Below are 20,362 nucleotides of genomic sequence, written 5' to 3'. Positions count from 1 at the left end.
AGAAACGGTAAAAATGATCATACATACGTGTCTCCTTGGAAACTAAACAGAAGTGTCCGCGTATTCGAGGTAGAAGATCCTCTACCACCTGACTGTATTGAAATCACCAAGCCGTTTTCCGTTATAGGCGTAGATTTCGTAGGTCCACTTTTCGTCAAGCTCGATTACTTGTTTCGGTGCTACAACCTTGTTTTTAGATTTGCTATAACAACATCTCTCCAATTTGAACTAATGTTAAACATGAAAACAAGCAAATATATGGTGCCGTTCCCATATTTCCGGCGAGAAGGGGACTGCTAGGGACTATATTTCATGTCGCGCACCTAATTAAAACCCTCACTCACCTCTTCGAGAACACAAAGACCTATCAGTACTTGACTCACCTAGGTGTTTCTTTGAAGCTTATTGTATTACGTGCGGCTTGGTGAATGAGCGTATGGTACGAACTGAGAAACACTATCTGAGAAGGATTTTGGAAAACGATAATAGAGGAAGAAACATTTAGGACTCTGGCACTGAGTTGAGGTATCACGGGATGGGGTACCAATATCTCCCGTCCAAGCTCAATTAAGCTCTACGTGGAATCGTGTTATAACTACGAGGGCGGTTCAGAAAGTAACCTCCGATTGGTCACAGTGCGGGTTGTGGGGAGAGTAGCGACGCCATCTGTGCGTTCACGCACTCAACAGGTCAGTCGGCATCAAGCCGTGGTCTAGTGAACGTCGTACCTGCGCTAGTTTAGTTTTTGTGGCAGTTTGAAATGTGTGCTGCAATAGAAAACCCCGCCAAATGTGAAGTGCGTGCTGTCATAAGGTTTTTTACAGCCAAAGGATATTCTGCAGCAGCTATTCATCATGAGCTTTGTGCCGTGTACGGACCGAGAGTTATGAGTGAAGGAGTTGTCCGTGAATGGGTACGTTTATTTAAAAGTGGACGAGAAAACGTTCATGATGAAGAGAGGAGTGGTAGACCATCATTGGTGACTGATGAACTCGTTCAGACATTTGATGCAAAAGTTCGTGAAAATCGACGTTTCTCAATGTCGGAGTTGTCTACTGGTTTTCCACAGATTTCTAAGACTCTCTTGTACGAGATAGTGACAGCAAGATTGGGTTACCGTAAGTTCTGTGCACGATGGGTGCCGAAAATTCTTACCGACCACCACAAAACTCAAAGAATGGCCTCTGCATTAGACTTTCTGTCACGTTATGAGGACGAAGGAGAACCATTGTTAAACAGAATCGTGACCGGTGACGAAACCTGGATTAAGTACGTGAACCCTGAGACAAAAGAACAATCAAAGATGTGGGCACATTCAAATTCGCCTACCAAACCAAGAAAAGCCTCGCAAGATTTTTCTGCCAGAAAACTGATGGCAACGGTGTTTTGGGATGCCAAAGGGGTGTTGTTGGTTGAATTCATGGAACGTGGTACGACCATTAATCAAGACGTGTACTGTGAAACAATAAAAAATTTACGACGGGCTATACAGAACAAACGCCGTGGTATGCTGACTTCCGGTGTCGTTTTTTTTGCACGATAACGCCCGTCCTCACTCTGCTCGCAGAACAATGGCCCTTCTTGAGTCCTTCAAGTGGGACGTTATCAACTATCCACCTTACAGCCCAGACCTGGCGCCAAGTGATTATCACCTCTTCATGCATTTGAAGAAATGGCTCGGGTCACAGCGGTTTGATGACGACGAAGAGCTCAAAGATGCGGTCACAGGCTGGCTCCAGGCACAAGCGGGTGATTTTTATGCAGAAGGAATTTCAAAGCTTGTGAAGAGATACGATAAGTGCCTCAATCGCTATGGAGACTATGTAGAAAAATAGTGCAAAGATGTAGTTGTAAGATGTATATATTAAAATATTTTTATTTAACTTGGTGTATTTTTTTAAATCAACCGGAGGTTACTTTCTGAACGGCCCTCGTATTATTGCTGACTGAGACGGGAGCTCTGTATAGATCCTACTCTGTATAGCCCCTGATCACCAGCAAATTTAATCGTGTTTTCTTGCTGCTCTTGCGTTTACGCAAAGTAAGTGCAACTTAGTTATTTACTGATCTTCCTGGGGTTACAATTTCAATGTACAGTTGTGAATTTCTTTCGGGTAGTGGATTGGCCATTATCAAATTTAAGGATCGTCTGTTTTATTTTCTGTAAAGTTGTCGCACTCAAATCATTCCTGGGGCCAAGAGTTGGCTGAAACCTGAAGTAGAAGACGCTGAGATATTTAGCGAATAACGTTACATATATCGGAAACGTGGATTGGACACCATAGGTGGGGGGGGAGTATTTAATGCAGTTCACGAAAATATTGTCTCTACTGAGGTCAAAGTTGGGTGTGACAGTAACGTTATCTGGTCGCGTATTAGAGGTCGAGGTGAAACCATGTTATTTGTTGTATGTTTCACCGGCCATCCAATTCCGCTGTGACAGTTCTAGAGTCATTCAAAGAAAGTCTACGTAAACACCCAGATCCCGCAATAAGAGTAGGAGGCGACTTTGACCTATCGCGTGCAGACTGAAACGTCTATAGGTTCATTGCATGGGCCACAGACAGACAGTCTTGCGAAATACTTTTGATCACGTATGCTGAAATCAATCTTGAGCAGTTAGTTTGATAGCCCATACGCAGTTGAAATTTGTTAGACATCGTAGCTACAAAGAGGCCGGACCTTATCGAAAGCGTCAATATAGAGGTACGAATTAATAATCAAGATGTCATTATAGCAACTATGGTTGCAAAAGTTAATAAATCAGTCAAGAAAGTTAGAAGAATGTTTCTTCTAGAAAGAATAGATAAGAAGTTGTCAGCATCTCACTTAGACAGTGAACTGGAATAACTTAGTTCTAGTGAGATAGACGCAGAAAAAGTATCCCCGAAGCTTAAACAGTTTGTAAATCGTAGTCTGGAGAATTATGATCCTTGTAAGTGGAATAAGGACAGAAAAGAGCAACCGTGGTTTAACAACGAAATTTAGAAAATGCTAAGACAACAAAGGCTGTTGCTTTCGGTTCGAAAGAGAACGCGCAAATGGCGACAAACAAAGGTTAACATATATTCGTGTCTCCGTGAAAAGATCTATGTGCGAAGGATACAACTACAACCGCCATACCCTGGCAAAAGATATGGGCGGGAACCCGAGAAACATCGCTAAGCGGGGCTAAGGCAACCATTCAATGCCTTTTTGACCTGTGTGGCGTAGCACTTGAAGATAGCAGAACTAAAGCGAACTTTTAAATCTCGCGTTTAAGAAATCGTTCACGGAATGGAGTTGTACAAACAGACTCGGATACGGGCGACATAGTAATAGGCATCCCTGGTGTAGAGAAACAACTGAAAGAGATGAAAACAAATAACTCACCAGGCCCGGATGGAATCCCAATTCGGTTTTACAAAGAGTACGCTAAGACACTGGTCACTTACTTGTATTTATCGTGAATCTCTCACCCTGCGCAAAGTCCCAAGCGACTGGAAAAATCGCAACTGACTCCTGTGTATAAGGGGGGTGAGACAACGAAGACAACGGGCCAGCAAAATTTCATACCAATATTCTTAACATTGGCTTGCTGCATAATCCTTGAACATATTCTCATTTCGAATATAATAAATTTTCTTGAGACCAATAAGCTTATGTTCACGATTGAGCATCGTTATAGAAATCATCACTCGTGCAAAACTCAGCTCTCACATGATGTACTGCGAATTATGGATGAAGGACAACAGGCAGGTTCCACGTTTCTAGATTCTCGGAAAGCGTATGACACGGTTTTACACTTCACATGTTTAACGAAGCTATGAGAATACGGAACAATTTTCCACATATGTGAGTGGCTGGAAGTTTTCCTAAGTAACACAACCTAGTATGTTGATTTGGTTGTGTTGTTTGGGGGAAGAGACCAAACAGTGAGGTCATCGGTCTCATCGGAATAGGTGAGGAAGTCGGCCGTGCCCTTACAAAGGAATCATCCCGGCATTTTGCCTGGAGCGATTTAGGGAAAGCACGGAAAACCTAAATCAGGATGGCCGGACGCGGGATTGAATCGTCGTCCTCTCGAATGCGAGTCCAGTGTGCTAACCACTGCGCCACCTCGCTCGGTCCAGTATGTTGACCTCGGTGGTGAGTGCTCATCAGAGACAAGGGTATCGTCGGAAGTGCCCGAGGGAAGTGTGATAGGGTCGCTATATTTTCTGTATACATAAATGGTATGGCGAAGAGGTTGGGTAGCAATCTAAGGTTGTTTGCTGACAATGCTGTGGTGTACGGAAGGCGTCAGAATAGAGTGATTGTAGGAGGATACAAGACGGCTTAGACAAATTTTCTACTTGGTGTGATGAATAGTAGCTGTCTCTAAACGTAGAACAATCGAAGGCAATGCATTTGAGTATGAAAAACAAACCCTTAATGTTGGGATACATCATTAGTAATGTCCCAGTCACAGTCACGTCGTTTAAATGTGTGGGGGTAATGCTACAAAGCGATATGACTTGGAACGAACATGTGCGGATTGTGGTAGGAAAGGTGATCGGACGGCTGCTGTTCATTGGAACAATCTTGGGGAACTGTGATTCGTCTCTAAAGGAGACCGCACATAGGACGCTAGCGCAACCTATTCTTCAAAACTGCTCGATTGTTTGGGATCCCTACCACGTGGGATTTAAGTCAGACTTCCAAGCAGTTCAGTGGCGGGCTGCGCCCCATGTTACCAGTAGGTTCGAACAACACGCAGGAGCTATGGAGATGCTTCGGAAATCTAAAATGGAATCCCTGGAGGGAAGGCGACGTCCTTTTCTAGGAACGTTATTGAGAAAAATAGAAGACTGGGATCTGAAACTGACCCCACAACGGTTCTACTGCCGGTGATAAAGATTTCGCCTATGGGCCACGAAAATAAGATACGAGAAATCAGGGCTCGTATGGACGCATGTAGACATTAATTTTGACTCGCTCTATTTGCGAGTGTGACAGGAAAGGAAATGACAAGTGGTGGAAATTTATGGTAAGGATTATGGGTCATCGGTCACTAGGCTTAAGCACTATTTAATCTAACTTAAACTAACTTCTTCTAAGGACAACACACACACCCATGCCTGAGGGAGGACTCGAACCTCAGACGGGGGGAGGCGCGCGAATCGTGGCAGGGCGCCTAAAACCACGCTGCTACCCCGCGCGGCAAGTAAGAAGCAAGCGACACTTTAATAAATCTGAATTTTTTATTTATGTACTGCTTTTAGGTCGCTGGAGAAAAGTTGATCACTTGATATTCAGCAGTTCAACACTATATATATATCTAACACTACATCTAAAAATAAGACACTGAGACACTGCGCGTTTCACCTCAGTTTTCTAGCTGGCTACACAGAAGACGCTCAAGTCTCGTAAATTAGTGAGCTCCGCGGCGAGTCAAACGATAAGTAGAAAATCTGTCCGTGGCATCATCTGGCAAGAGGTGGCTCCCAGAAGCCACTGTACAGATTTAGGGAACAGCAGTGGCCACTTCCCCTGCGTGCGACCCACGCCTCACAACAAACTTAGCCTGTTAGTTATCTGAACGTAAATGGCATTCGCTGTCGCTCCTTTATCCCGAAACTCATGAAATGTTAGCGACTTCAATGCGTATATACCAATTTACCTTTGTCGTAACAACAGGTCAATCCACACTAATGGCCATTAAAATTGCGACACCACGAAGATGATGTCCTACAGACGCGAAATTTAACCGACAGGAATAAGATGCTGTGATATGCAAATGATTAGCTTTTCAGAGCATTCACACAAGGTTGGCGCCGGTGGCGACATCTACAATGTGCTGACATGAGGAAAGTTTCCAACCGATTTCTCATACACAAACAGCAGTTGACCGGCGTTACCTGGTGAAATGTTGTTGTGATGCTTCGTGTAAGGAGGAGAAATGCGTACCATCACGTTTCCGACTTTGATAACGGTCGGATTGTAGCCTATCGCGATTGCGGTTTATGTTATCGCGACATTACTGCTCGCGTTGGTTGACATCCAATGACTGTAAGCAGAATATGGAATCGGTGGGTTCAGGAGGGTAATACGGAACGACGTGCTGGATCCCAACGGCCTCGTATCACTAGCAGTCGAGATGACCATGGCTGCGGTTACCCTTGACGCTGCATCGCAGACAGGAGCGTCTGCGATGGTGTACTCAACGACGAACCTGGGTGCACGAATGGTAAGCGTCATTTTTTTGGATGAATCCAGGTTCTGTTTACAGCATCATGATTGTCGCATCCGTGTTTGGCGACATCGCGGTGAACGCACACTGGAAGCGTGTATTCGTCATCGCCATACTGGCGTATCACCCGGCGTGATGGTATAAGAGAGGTTACACGTCTCGATCACCTCTTGTTCGCATTGACGGCTCTTTGAACAGTGGACGTTACATTTCAGATGTGTTACGACCCGTGGCTTTACCCTTCATTCGATCTCTTCGAAACCCAAATTTCAGCAGGATAATGCACGACCACATGTTGCAGGTCCTTTATGGGCCTTTCTGGATACAGAATATGTTCAACTGCTGCCCTGGCCAGCACATTCTCCAGATCTCTCACCAATTGGAAACGTCTGGTCAATAGTGGCCGAGCAACTGGCTCGTCACAATACGCCAGTCACTACTCTTGATGAACTGTGGTATCATGTTGAAGCTGCATGGGCAGCTGTACCTGTACACGCCATCCAAGCTCTGTTTGACTCAATGCCTAGGCGTATCAAGGCCGTTATTACGGGCAGAGGTGGTTGTTCTGGGTACTGATTTCTCAGGATCTATGAACCCAAATTGCGCGAAAATGTATTCACATATCAGTTCTAGTATAATATATTTGTCCAGTGAATACCCGTTTATCATCTGCATTTCTTCTTGATGTAGCAATTTTAATGGCCAGTAGTGTAGAAACAGTCAGGCCTTATCATGTTACCCGCGATGTCAATTTTCCATTCTTAAAATTTTCCAGCTCATACATTGTCGTTTGCATCACTTTTTTCTTTCCTGTGTCAATCTGTATCTCTGCTACACCAAGCACTCATGTAGTACATGGAGCAGTGTTTCTAGAGCCTTCACTTTAAGAATGAATGATTTTCGGATTATGCTTATCCATTACGGATATTTTAGAACCGTGACTTTATATTGAATGTAAACAAGTTATACAAAACTGCAACCAGTCACTTTTTTGAATAATTATGTTTTATTCCATGAACCGGTTTTCGAACCTTTTCAGGTTCATCTTCAGATGGTTTCAGGAAGTTACATCATTATTGCTAGCATAATGCTGGGTGCTGGCTCTATGACAAAAAGATGGAACACACCTTAATGTATCCCCATGACTGTAGCTCATCTGTCGATATGGATGTAAATTTAGTTTTTTACCTACTTCGACAGTACAGGCAGCTTTTTTCGGTTAGTGTCCATCTGTCTGCCTCCATTTGGATGTCCAGTTGTTGTATCACTACACACACTTCCACACAAACTATGTTCATTACACGCTGACAGCGACACTTTTCCAGCATCCAGCATGCGCTTTACAACTGTTGCTTGTAACAACGATCTCGACAGAAAGATATGGCATAGGCCTACTTTGCACAGAGATGTAATTTGTTCTTCTTTACATGTATTAAGATCAATATAAGGGCAAATATTTTAATCAGACTGGCGATAACATGACAGTACAAAATAAAATAAATAAATAAACTACTACAAGAACAAACTTCAGGTGATACGATATCTGATTTCTATTTGTATATTACATATAACACTGGCAGTTTATAGCGTTTTAATTTATTTGTTTTTTTTTTTATGTGATTGGTATCAACATGGATATTGTATCTATTGTATCTGCAGTGAGATGCAGCTGGAACAACAGAAGAAATAGATGATCTAGCCAAAGAACTTAATAAAATACACAATAAAATTCAATTCACAGTAGAACATGAAACACCAGAAGGCATTAACTATCTTGATCTGACAATATCAAATAAAATTCAAAAGCATAAATTTCAAATTTTCAGAAAACCAACAACCACCAATGTTACCATGCACAAATCCTCTTGCCATCCAGACCAACATATAAAAGCATTCTTCAGAACAATGGTTAATTGCATGCTTAAAATCCCAATGGACACAAATGAAAGACAAAAAGAAACAGAAATTATTAAATCAATTGCCTCCAGCAATGGGTACAACCCTGCAATAACAGATAAACTAATCCATACAGCAAAATTAAATCAACCAACTGCTGAACAACTACCCACAAACAAGAAGACCATATTTATAAGCCTGCCTATCCTAGGGAAGATTTCTCACCAAACTGCCAACCGATTCAAGACATACAACATAAAAATAAGTTTCTCCACCAACAACAAAATACAAAATAAAATCATACACAGCATCAAAAACAGTATCAAAAGTCAGGTGTGAAGAAGCTCATTTGCAGCTCATGTCCAAGCTTCTACATTGGACAAATTGGTAGAAGCTTCACAACAAGATTTAAAGAACACATTGATGCACTCCGTCTTAACAACCAGAATAAGTCCAGCTTTGCCTCACATCTTGCCCAACACAATCATTCTGCAAACAACATAGAACAGAATCTCCGAATACTACATTTTGCCAACAAAGGCACAATACTTAACCTTCTTGAAGAAATTGAAATATTTATCTACACGAACACAGCACCTGACTACCTACTCAATGATCAAGCTGAACTGGGAAACAAATTTTTCCTTCAGAACTTTGAAGATCTACTAGTTCAAAACAAGTAACCACTCAACGAACCCTACACCGCCTCTCCAACCACCCCCCCCCCCTCAAACGACACCCCTCCCCTCCTTACATCCTAACTACACCGGTGACAATGTAATATCCTACCACAGCATAAAACCTGTACTATATTTCTAAATCTTAAAGTCCTCTACTGCTAAGATATTACTTCTAGCTGGAACAAAGAGATGCTGCCTTTACCAATATTCGAGATCACTTTAAATGTTAGAATAAAAATAAGTCAACAGTTAAAGAACTTTTGTTCGTGGTTTTTAAATATAAAGTGTACACCTATACAAACAGCTTTAGTCCATTACAATCACTATAACTTTCGTACGTATAACTGTAGCTAAAATAAACAGAATGTACTCATGCTAATACCCCAGATCATGTTAACATAACAACAGAAATAAGTCAACAGTTCACCTGAAGGTTAGTTATTAATTTAAATTTAAATATAAGGTCCTAGTGTGAGAGACAGCTGCATCTTTCTGCAGATACAATAACTCTGTAGCATTGATTCATGGATATCCATGTTGATGGCAATCACATAAAAAAATAAACAAATAAATAAAAACGATATAAACTGCCTGTATTATACGTAATATACAAATAGATGTGGTGTCTCCGCCAGACACCACACTTGCTAGGTGGTAGCTTTTAAATCGGCCGCGGTCCGTTAGTATACGTCGGACCCGCGTGTCGCCACTATCAGTGATTGCAGACCGAACGCCGCCACACGGCAGGTCTAGTCTAGAGAGACTCCCTAGCATTCGCGCCAGTTGTACAGCCGACTTTGCTAGCGATGGTTCACTGTCTACATACGCTCTCATTTGCAGAGACGACAGTTTATCATAGCCTTCAATTACGTCATTTGGTACGACCTAGCAAGGCGCCATATTCAGTTACTATTTATATTGTGAATCATGTACCGTCAAGAGCGACGTTCATCATTAATGGATTAAAGTTAAGTGTCAGGTAATTACGTTCGCTTTCTGAATTTATAGTTCTTCCCTCCTCACGCCAGCCTGCGTGAGCTAAAACGCGTGCATTTCGGCCTCCTCTAGTAACACGTTGTTGGCTCTTCTGCCAACACAACAATAGAAATAAGATATCAGATCACCTGAAGTTTGTTCTTGTAGTAGTTTATTTATTTATTTTATTTTGTACTGTCATGTTATCGCCAGTCTGATTAAAATATTTGTCCTTATATTGACCTTAATACATGTAAAGAAGAACAAATTACTTCTCTGTGCAAAGTAGTATCTTTCTGTCAAGATCGTTGTTACAAGCAACAGTTGTAAAGCGCATGCTGGATGCTGGAAAAGTCTCGCTGTCAGCGTGTAATGAACATAGTTTGTGTGGAAGTGTGTGTAGTGATACAACAACTGGACATCCAAATGGAGGCAGACAGATGGACACTAACCGAGAAAAGCTGCCTATACTGTCGAAGTAGGTAAAAAACTAAATTTACATCCATATCGACAGATGAGCTACAGTCATGGGGATACATTAAAGTGTGTTCCATCTTTTTGTCATAGAGCCAGCACCCAGCATTATGCTAGCAATAATGATGTAACTTCCTGAAACCATCTGAAGATGAACCTGAAAAGGTTCAAAAACCGGTTCATGGAATAAAACATAATTATTCAAAAAAGTGACTGGTTGCAGTTTTGTATAACTTGTTTACAAAAACGTTTTCGTTCTGACGCAAACTGAAAGTGTACGGTTTTAATTGTATTGAACTGCTACGTAAAGTGTCCTGGCACGGTAAGCCAATTCTAAGATACAATTAGGTTTTATATCGTGTCACATAACTAATGCTCGCAGGGTAACCTAACTGAATGGTTAATGGTTACTAATCTGTAAATGTTGCAACAGTGGAACATTTGAGTATATTAACTTGTTTAATTTGTTCCTTATAGGAATCACCCGTGTAATGTGGATGTGTGTGTAGTACATACAGTATGAAACCTACATTAATATATTGAAAAGCAATGAAAAAGGGATACTCGAATGACAGCAAATTGGAAGCATGTTAATTCAGCATGTAACGGGAGGCTATTTCATTCTGTAGTCACTCGATTCACTGCACGTCGTCATACATCCCGAGGCTCAAAATTACACGTGATTAAAATACTTACATACGTAGCTACCAGTGCATGACTTTTGGAAAGGAATGTCCAATAAATTAGTATCATATGGAAAAATTGGAAACTTGTGGTAAGATGTTATGAGACCAAACTGCTGAGGCCATCGGTCCCTAAGCTTACACACTACTTAATCTAACTCACGCTAAGGACAACACGCACGCCCATGCCCCAGGGAGGACTCGAACCTCGGACGGGGGGGAGTCGCACGGACCGTGACAAGGCGCGCTGAGACCGCGCGGATACTCGGCGCGTCATTATCATATGTGTAGCACACTCACACACTATATATGGTAAAGGGAAAAAATCGCAACACCTAAAAGTAATTAAAGCAGAGAACTGAAAGTTCTCTGGAATGCATTTGCCAGATGGCATGTAAGTGATTAACAACGCACAACAACAAACTAATGTACGCATGAGATAAGCCACTGCAAAAGTGAAACGCTGGTACATTAATAACCGGTGTATCTTCCAGAATGTTGAATATAAGCATCAAAACGAACCTGCAGTGTGTTCTACAGGTGCCGATTGTTGGTTTGCGATGTTGAGATCCACGTCTGCTGCACTTGATCCGTAAATATAGGTACGGTTAACGCTGGTTGTAGATGACGCTTTCGTTCAAAAACGAAGAAGTGATGACAATGGAATCTTAGTAGCCTTAAAGGCATTATTGATAAACATCGAGTCACCACGTCCAATCTTAAAGGCAACTAACGCCCATGACCGTTACAGCGTGTATTTAAAGCAAGCCTGAGCAAACCAAACGCACTCCTGGACGAAACTTCAGGAACGGAAGAGTTTCTGGGACCACGACCCCACGTTCCGAAAGGTTTACCAGCAGCTAAAACTGATTTGCATCCTTACAGTGGCGTCAGTAGCGCCACTCCTACGCACCTGGCGCGAAATTTAGAGTAAATATCATCTTTCAGACGTAGAAACATGCCTACTAACTTTCTTTTATGTCGCAAATTCCTTCTCGGTATTGCGATTTTTTCCGTTTTAATTTAACTTCAGAAAACTAAGTATCTTGGAAACGACTCATCGCACGAAAAAAGTGTTCTAGGTTAAAAGTTTGTATTTGTAATGTTCACGTCTACCTCTGCTGCCATTGGCTTTCTCCTAATCACTCTTCCTACATGGGCGGGGTCAACTTCGTATTTTCAAATGGAAAATCCCATTTTTTTAGAACATTCGGATTCTACGCCAAAATATACGTACGGTTTACTGAAGGGATTCTTTCGCATTCGTGGAAGATGGCGCCGTAATCCAAAAATATCATGTGTGCCTGTTTTTGCAATTAGGAACCGATGCATTTGATTCTACATTTCATTTACGGTGTAAATGTAAACCTGTATGTTCTCTTGGTTGTGCTTATGTTCAATGTTACTTGAGAGTTGCATATGTGATAGTACACCAAAAATTGTATGGTTAGGCGTTGACATTTCTGGCAGGTAAGCTACTTGTATGGTGACGTAGTTTTATGTTCCTATAGGGTTGCTTTTGGTAAATCCCGATATCATGGGAATAATTGATTTGGGAGACCGCCTGCGAACCCCACCACCAGAGTGGCTGATACCGGTGTGTTTCCATCCAATCCCCATAACTCTCGCACTGGCAGCTGTGCTGCTATCGATGGAATACGAACCACAACCTCTGAAATAACGTAAAATGTCCATGAAGTGAATGTGACAGGCTCATGTGCCGTGGATACTCAACGAAATGAGGCAACCCAGTGGTAATAGGCATGGCGATTCACCGTACTCAAGCATTCCGATGGGAACAGAGAACTATTACATTTAGTTATTTGTTCCCCGATAATGCTAAACTTAGCTTCTAGGCAGACTTGGAAACGGCTAACCGTATTGTACTGCACAAACAAACATGGAACACAAGAGTAAATTTCGGACATAAATACGAACTGTTAGAACACAAAGGTTTTCATTTACACCGTAAATGAAATGTATGACCAAGTAATAGCGAAAAAGCACACTTTATATTTGTCGATTACAGCGCGGTCTACCACGAATGGGAAACAATGGCTTCAAAAAAAAAAACAGCAAGTATGTTTTTGGTTTAGAATGCGAATAGGAAATAAAGAATGGGGGAGGTGGGGGTGCTTCTCGTTTGAAAATATAAACTAGATTCCTCACAAACACGCGAGGAGGTTAGGAGTGGCTATCTTTAGGGCAGACAAATGTCCCCTTTACTAATATTAACTTTTCACCTAGAAATTTTTCCGTACGATGCGTGTTTTACGAGATATTTAGCTGTCTCAAGTTAAAACAAACACCATGTATATAAATTCTAGGACTTGTAGGGGGGAGTGAGTACATACTCGTATTCTGAATAGGAGCTAATTTCCCGAAACGTACCATTTCCGTGCTACAGCCGTTTAAAAACATGTTTGCTAGGTGGCTATGCAATAGGGTATCATGGTGAGGGGTACTTACGTCGGATCGACTGAAGTCATTTGACGTCTGTCTTACCTCCCTGACCTTGTCGAGCCCCATTCACATGTCTCTGAGTGTTACAGCAACGTGCTTGACTACACGTTTACAGAATACATAGACATCATGCTTCCGAATAGTATTGGAAGAGCTGCCCTTCGTCTTTGGCACGATTTTTTCCACAACCTCCGACTCTATCGCACACCCTTTTACCCACAATTACGCAACGGCTTAGAGAAATGGTACCATCACCGCCAGCAGGCGTGACTGTGGTGGTGTAAAACAAGTGATGTGCTGGGTCACGTCTAATCAGTTACTTGTAAAAGTGTTCGCGTGACCAATATGTGTTCAAAGGGTTTTAGCACGGGAACGGTACGTTCACAGACATGGGTTCTGGATGAAAATATTACGTGTCCACACTCCTGCGTAAGAAGTACTGGCAACCTGCAACATGAATTTTCGAACACCCTGTATGTACAACCAAACGGAAATGATGACACTTGGCAACTAGTCCAGAGCACTCGTAGTCACTTGGTGTGGAGTCCTCAGATCACTGTAAAATGCACTGCTTAAAAAAGTCTCCTATAGTTTGCTCCTCTGCTACGAATTTGCTCCCTGTGTTCTTACATTTTTTCGGAATCCAAATTTGCCCTCCCCGAGGTCGGCTTCTACCAGTTTTTCCATTCTTCTATAACGAATTCGTGTTTGTACTTTGCAACTATAACTTCAGAAATTGATAGTTCGGTGATATCCAAATATGTTAGCTCCTGCTCTCTTTGAAATTGGAATTATTATATTCTTCTTGAAGTGTAAGGGTACTTCACCTGTCTCATGTATTTTGCACAGCAGAGGGGGGTGTTTTGTCATGGCTGTTCTCCCAAGGTTATTAGTTGTTCCGACAGAATGTCGTCTACCCCCGAGGTTTTGTTTCCACTCAAGACTTTCAGTGGTCTCTCATATTCCTTTCTCCCATCTCATCTTCACCTAAGTACTCCTCTGTTTCTGTAACACTGCCTTCAAGTTCATCTCCATTGTACGGACCCTCTGTATACTCCTTCATTTCAGCTTTCTCTTCTTTGCTTAGGACCGGTTTTGAGTCTGCGCTCTTGATGTTTATACAACTGCTTCTCTTTTCTCCAAAGGCCCCTTTAATATTCCTGTAGGAGATATCTATCTTTCCTATATTGAAATACGCTTCTGAAACCTTACATTTACAAGATTGTTTAGCCATTTCCGCTTAACAATCTAGTACTTCTTATCAGTCTCATTTGTTAGACATTTTTATTGGGTTCGACCTACTACATTTACTGCATTTTTATATTTTCTCCTTTCATCAATTAAGTTCTACACTGAAGCGGTAAACAAACTGGTATAGGCATGCTTACTGAGAGATATGTAAACAGCAGACAAACCTGTATAAAAACAAAGAGAGTCAGGCGCAGTTATTAGATCGGTTACTGCTATTACAATGGCAGGTTATCAAGATTTAAGTGAGTTTGAACGTAGTGTTATAGTCGACGCACGTGCGATGGGACGCAGCATCTCCGAGGTAGCGAAGAAGTGGAGATTTTCCCGTACGGCCATTTCACGAGTGTACCGTGAATATCAGGAATACGGTAGAAAATCAAATCTTCGACATCGCTGCAGCCGGGAAAATTTCCTGCAAGAACGGGACCCATGACGACTGAAGAGAACCGTTCAACGCGACAGAAGTGCAACCCTTCCGCAAATTGCTGGAGATTTCAATGCTGGGCCATCAGCAAGTGTCAGTGTGCGAACCATTCAACGAAACATCATCGATATGGGCTTTCAGGAGCCTAAGGCCACTCGTGTATCCTTAAGACTGCACGGCAGAACGCTTTACTCCTCGCCTGGGCCCATCAACACTAACATTGGACTGTAGATGACTGGGAACGTGTTCCAAATTGTATCGAGCGGATGGACGTGTACGGGTATGGAAACAACCTCATGAATCGATGGACCCTGCATGGGCTACTGTTCAAGCTGGTGGAGACTCTGTAATGGTGTGGACGTGTGCGGTTGGAGTGATACGTAACCTCTGACATGTCTAGATACGACTCTGTCAGGTGGCACGTACGTAAGCATCATGTCTGATCAACTGTATCCACTCACTGTGCATTCCGACGGACATGGGCAATTCAAGCAGTGCAATGTGACTCCCCACATGCCCAGATTTGCTACAGAATGTCTGCATAAACTCTCTTCTGAGTTGAATCACTTCCGATGGCCACCAAACTCGCCAGACATGAACGCTATTGAGCATAGCTGGGATGCCTTTCAACGTGCTGTTCAGAAGAGATTTCCACGCCCTCGTACTCTTACGGATTTATGGACAGCCCAGCAGGATTGATGGTGTCATTTCCCTCCAGCACTAGTTCAGACATCAGTCGAGTCCAGGCCACGTCGTGTTTCGGCACTTCTGCGTGCCCGCGGGGGCCCTACATGATATTAGGCAGATGTACCAGTTTATTTGGTTCTTTCACCTTATCCAGATCCCATCTCCTTAATTTCCTACCTCTTTGCAATTTCTTCAGTTTTAATTAACAGTTAATAACAATTCAATTGCCGTCATAGTCCATACCTGAACCTGGAAATATGCTGAAATTTAATATCTAATTCCTAAACCTCTGTCTTGCTATTGTATAATAAATCTGAAACCTCCTGGTGTCTCCAGGTCTCTTAACGATTCTCTAATCAGGTCTTGGTGATAAATAAATTGTGCTATGCGCAAAATTCTACCAGGCGGCTTCCTCTTTCGTTCCTTGTGCCCCGTGCATATTCACCTACAAGTTTTCGTTGTCTTCCTTTTCCTGCTATCGAATTCCAATGACAAAATTTTCGTTTCCCTAATCTATCTGAATAATTTATTTTATCTCATCGTATATTTCTGCGATTGCTTCACCATCTGCGGAGCTAGTTGGCATATAAATTTGTACTACTGTGGTGGGTGTGGGCTTCGTGTTTATCTTGGTATCTTGGTTACAATAATGTGTTCACTGCACTGTTCACAGTTACCTACCAGCATACCTATTCTCTTATTCATTACTAAGCTGACTCCTGAATTACCCCTGCTTGATTTTGTATCTATAACTATGTATTCAACTGTCCGAAAGTCCTGTTCCACTTGCCAATAATCTTCACTTTTCCTCACAGTATCTAACTGTAGCCACTCCATTTCCCTTTTTAGGTCTCCTAATCTACCTCCCCCTACTAAGAGATCTAATATACCACTCTCCGATCAGTAGAACGCCAGTTTTGTATTTCCTAATGTCGTCATCCTCTTGAGTAGTCCTCTCCTGAATATCCGAATGGGGGAGTATTTTATTTACGGAATTTTCTACCCAAGGGATGCCATCATCATTAAACAATACAGTATCTCGTTTCCCTTGCTTTCAGCCTTTAGCAGTACCAGCACTGCAATATCGTTTTGGTTGATATTATGAAGCGAGATCCCTCAGTCATCCAGATTGTAGACTTATAAACTAAAAATCTACAAAACCCATCAAGTGAATTACAAAATAGATTGGCAATGGGGATATTAAGATGTAACAGCATACATTATTCATGAAACAGTAGTTTACGTGTTAAGAAAATACGTGTATCTGTTATTCTTACATGTTGACTTTAGTTGCTTGCATCCGATATGGACTACGTAAACATTATACAAGAACGAATGGTGGAAGACTGGAAGACTGAACGATATCTTACATAACAATGCCAGAATGAAAAATGCTATCACAGTACAAAAAAGGCAAGGAAGGCCTGTGCAGACTTAAGGATGTAAAAGAAGGGGACTAGCTTTTCTACTTGTCTGGCACATTCAGAGACATTTAAATCAAAATATCTTGAAATACTTGCAATTTTTTACTTGTTAGTATTAGTACACATGCCATTTAATATAATGTGTCATGTCAAGTCTAGTAACATCGTACAAGATGTCATATAAAATGAAACATGCCATCATGTCTACCAGAATGGCATTTGCCTTGTCGTGCGGTATGATACAACTGGTCATTGAAGTTTAGGATGCATGCATCCCCACTCAGGGATACATCCTATATACTCGTTCAAGCAAACACGTATCTTGGATACTTCTTATTGTAGATACATCCCACTCCCTAGAAGCACATAAGTTTGCTCTTACACCTCTTACCGTACATGTAACTGGTGGTGGGCTTGGGGAGAAATTGTCCCTTCGAGGAAAAAAAATCAACTCACCCACCAAAAAAAAAAAAAAAAAAAAAGAATAAAATGTTTTTTCATCCCAACAGTAGCAAATCCAGCCCCAGAAATTTTGCCCCTGTAGAAAAACTTTCTCAGAAATGACATGTATGCTCTTCAGGTGTATGGTAGTATATATTGTTTAGTATGGCTGACGAATATTCTGGGTTTTGGCACAGGATGAGGAACTTTTGCAAGATCAGGTGTACCAACACCTTGCAGCTCAGATAGCTCACTGCCCTAAGGATACAGGGTTAACTAAAAAAAGAGTGAATATGTCAAGACGTTTCCATTTAAATTTCTTTGAAGCTGGCAGAGAATTTTCCTTCTTCTGCATCCCTAACTCTGCCCAGGAGGTACTCACCTTTTTTATGCTACAGTAAGAGCATTTTTCATTCGTGTGTCCCAACTTTTACTGTATCACAATTCTGACATTAGACTGCCACAGCTTGCCAACCGATGTATATTTTTGTTGACTCGGACGACGACCGACCGGGATAGGTTTTTTTATTGTCTTTTCTACCATGTTTTTTGAGTTGGGCACCGTTAGTCTTTCTCCTGTACGATTACCAACCTGGGATGGTTGAACTTGTCCAGTATCGCATGCTGTGCCCTCAGAGCATGCAAGAATGACGACCACTCCAAGGTCACATGCTTGTAGGACGGTTTTTGCTTTTATTTTTTCAGACGTTTTTATTTTTACTATTTTTCTATTTTGTTTTCTAATTTTTATTTTCTAATTTGCAAATTTTTTTTATTCTTAATTTTTTGTTTTGAAGTTACACATCTTAATCATATACGCATGAGGCTGTCTACGCTTTGTAAAGATAAATGCTCAACTCAGTATACAAATAACAGCAAACAAAAATAGGATACATACAAAACATTAAATACTGTTCGAGGTTTTTGATAATATTTATATAAATAGTTTATGCTGCCTAGATATACTTACGATACAACCATAATATATAGATAAACTTTGGATGCGAACAAAATATGTAGAATGGCTGTAAAAAAATGACGTGTGCACATGGTTCATGTGAAGTAGCAGCTTCGAAGCTTAGGAAAATGTGTAAATATCTCCACTCACACATACTACTGTTAAAAAGGGTTACTTGTCAAAGGCTTTCTGGACGGCAAATGGCTTTCGCCTATTTCAACAGCAAGAAGAGACGTTACGTCATTTTGATTCATAAAAGTAGCTGCAAAGTAGCCATTAAGAGCCAAGTGACCAAACGCGTTATGAAACAGTTCACAGACAAAGTTATAATCGACCACTATAAAATCAAAGTATCTTAATAATGTATCACGACATGCAGGTAACCACGCCCTAGGATAGGCTGACCAACATATACCCAACTTATTGGGAATCGTACAGATCTATGGTCAAATGGAACCTGCTTGTCAGCTAAGTGTATGTGTTGTTTCAAAATTTAGAAAATTTCCGAATGATCTTGTAAATGAAATATTTTATCTCAATCACAATAAGAGAAAAGTGACTCTGTAATGCATCACATGAACGCTGAAAGTTTCGAGCAGCAAATAATAAATTACCGAAAATCATACATGTTGCTGTTATGTCTTATCTTAAAGTTTTTGTCATTCTTTGTTTGAACAAAGATATAACCTCTACATCTACATCTACATCTACATTGATAATCTGCAAATCACACTTAAATGCCTAGCAGAGGGTGCATGGAACCGCCTCCATAATAATTCTCAGTTATTCCAATCTCGAAGAAGGCATGGAGAAAACGAACACAGATTCCTTTCCGTGCGAGCTCTGGTTTCCCTTATTTTATTATAAGGACCGTTTCTCCGTATATAGGTCAACGTCAACAAAATAATTTTGCATTCCGAGCAGAAAGTTGATGATTGAAATTCCTTGAGAAGATTCTGCCACATCGAAGAACGCCTTTGTTTTAATGATGTCCACCCTAAATTCTTTATCATGGCAGTGACACTCTCTCCCCTACTTCGCGATGATACAAAACGTATTGCACTTCTTTGAACTTTCTCGATGTTCTCCGTTAATCCTATCTGGTAAGGGTCCCAGACCGCGCAGCACTACTCCGAAAGAGGACGGACAAGCGTAGTGTAGGCCGTCTCCTTAGTAGATCCGTTAGATTTTCTATGTGTTCTGCCAATAAAGGCAGTCTTTGGTTTTGCATTCCGCACAACATATTCTATGTGTCATTTGGAATTTAAGTTTTTCGTAACTGTAATGAAAAGGTATTTACTTGAATTTAATGCCTTTAGAATAGACACTGATTTATCGTGTTACCGAAGTTTCAAGGATTCATTTTACCACTCGTGTAGATGACCTCACTTTTTTCATTATTTAGAATGAATTTCCAATTTTCGAACGTGTGGATATCTTTTCCGAATCGTTTTGCAATTAGTTTTGATCTTCTGATAACTTTACTAGTCGATAAATTACTGCGTCATCTGCAAACAACCTTAGTCGGCTGTTCAGATTGCCTCCTAAATCTGTTTACATAGATAAGGATGGTTTAAGTGGCTCTGAGAACTATGGGACTTAACTTCTGAGGTCTTCAGTCCCCTAGAACCTAGAACTACTTAAACCTAACTAACCTAAGGACATCACACATATCCATGCCCGAGGCAGGTTTCGATCCTGCGACCGTAGCGTTTGCGCGGTTCCAGACTGTAGGGCCTAGAACCACTCGGCCACCCCGTCCGGCATAGATAAGGAATCCAGTCACATAAGTGAG

This window comes from Schistocerca nitens, chromosome 7 (genome assembly GCF_023898315.1).
Source record: "Schistocerca nitens isolate TAMUIC-IGC-003100 chromosome 7, iqSchNite1.1, whole genome shotgun sequence".
Lineage (NCBI taxonomy): Eukaryota > Metazoa > Arthropoda > Insecta > Orthoptera > Acrididae > Schistocerca > Schistocerca nitens.
Note: the sequence above shows the minus strand (reverse complement) of the source record.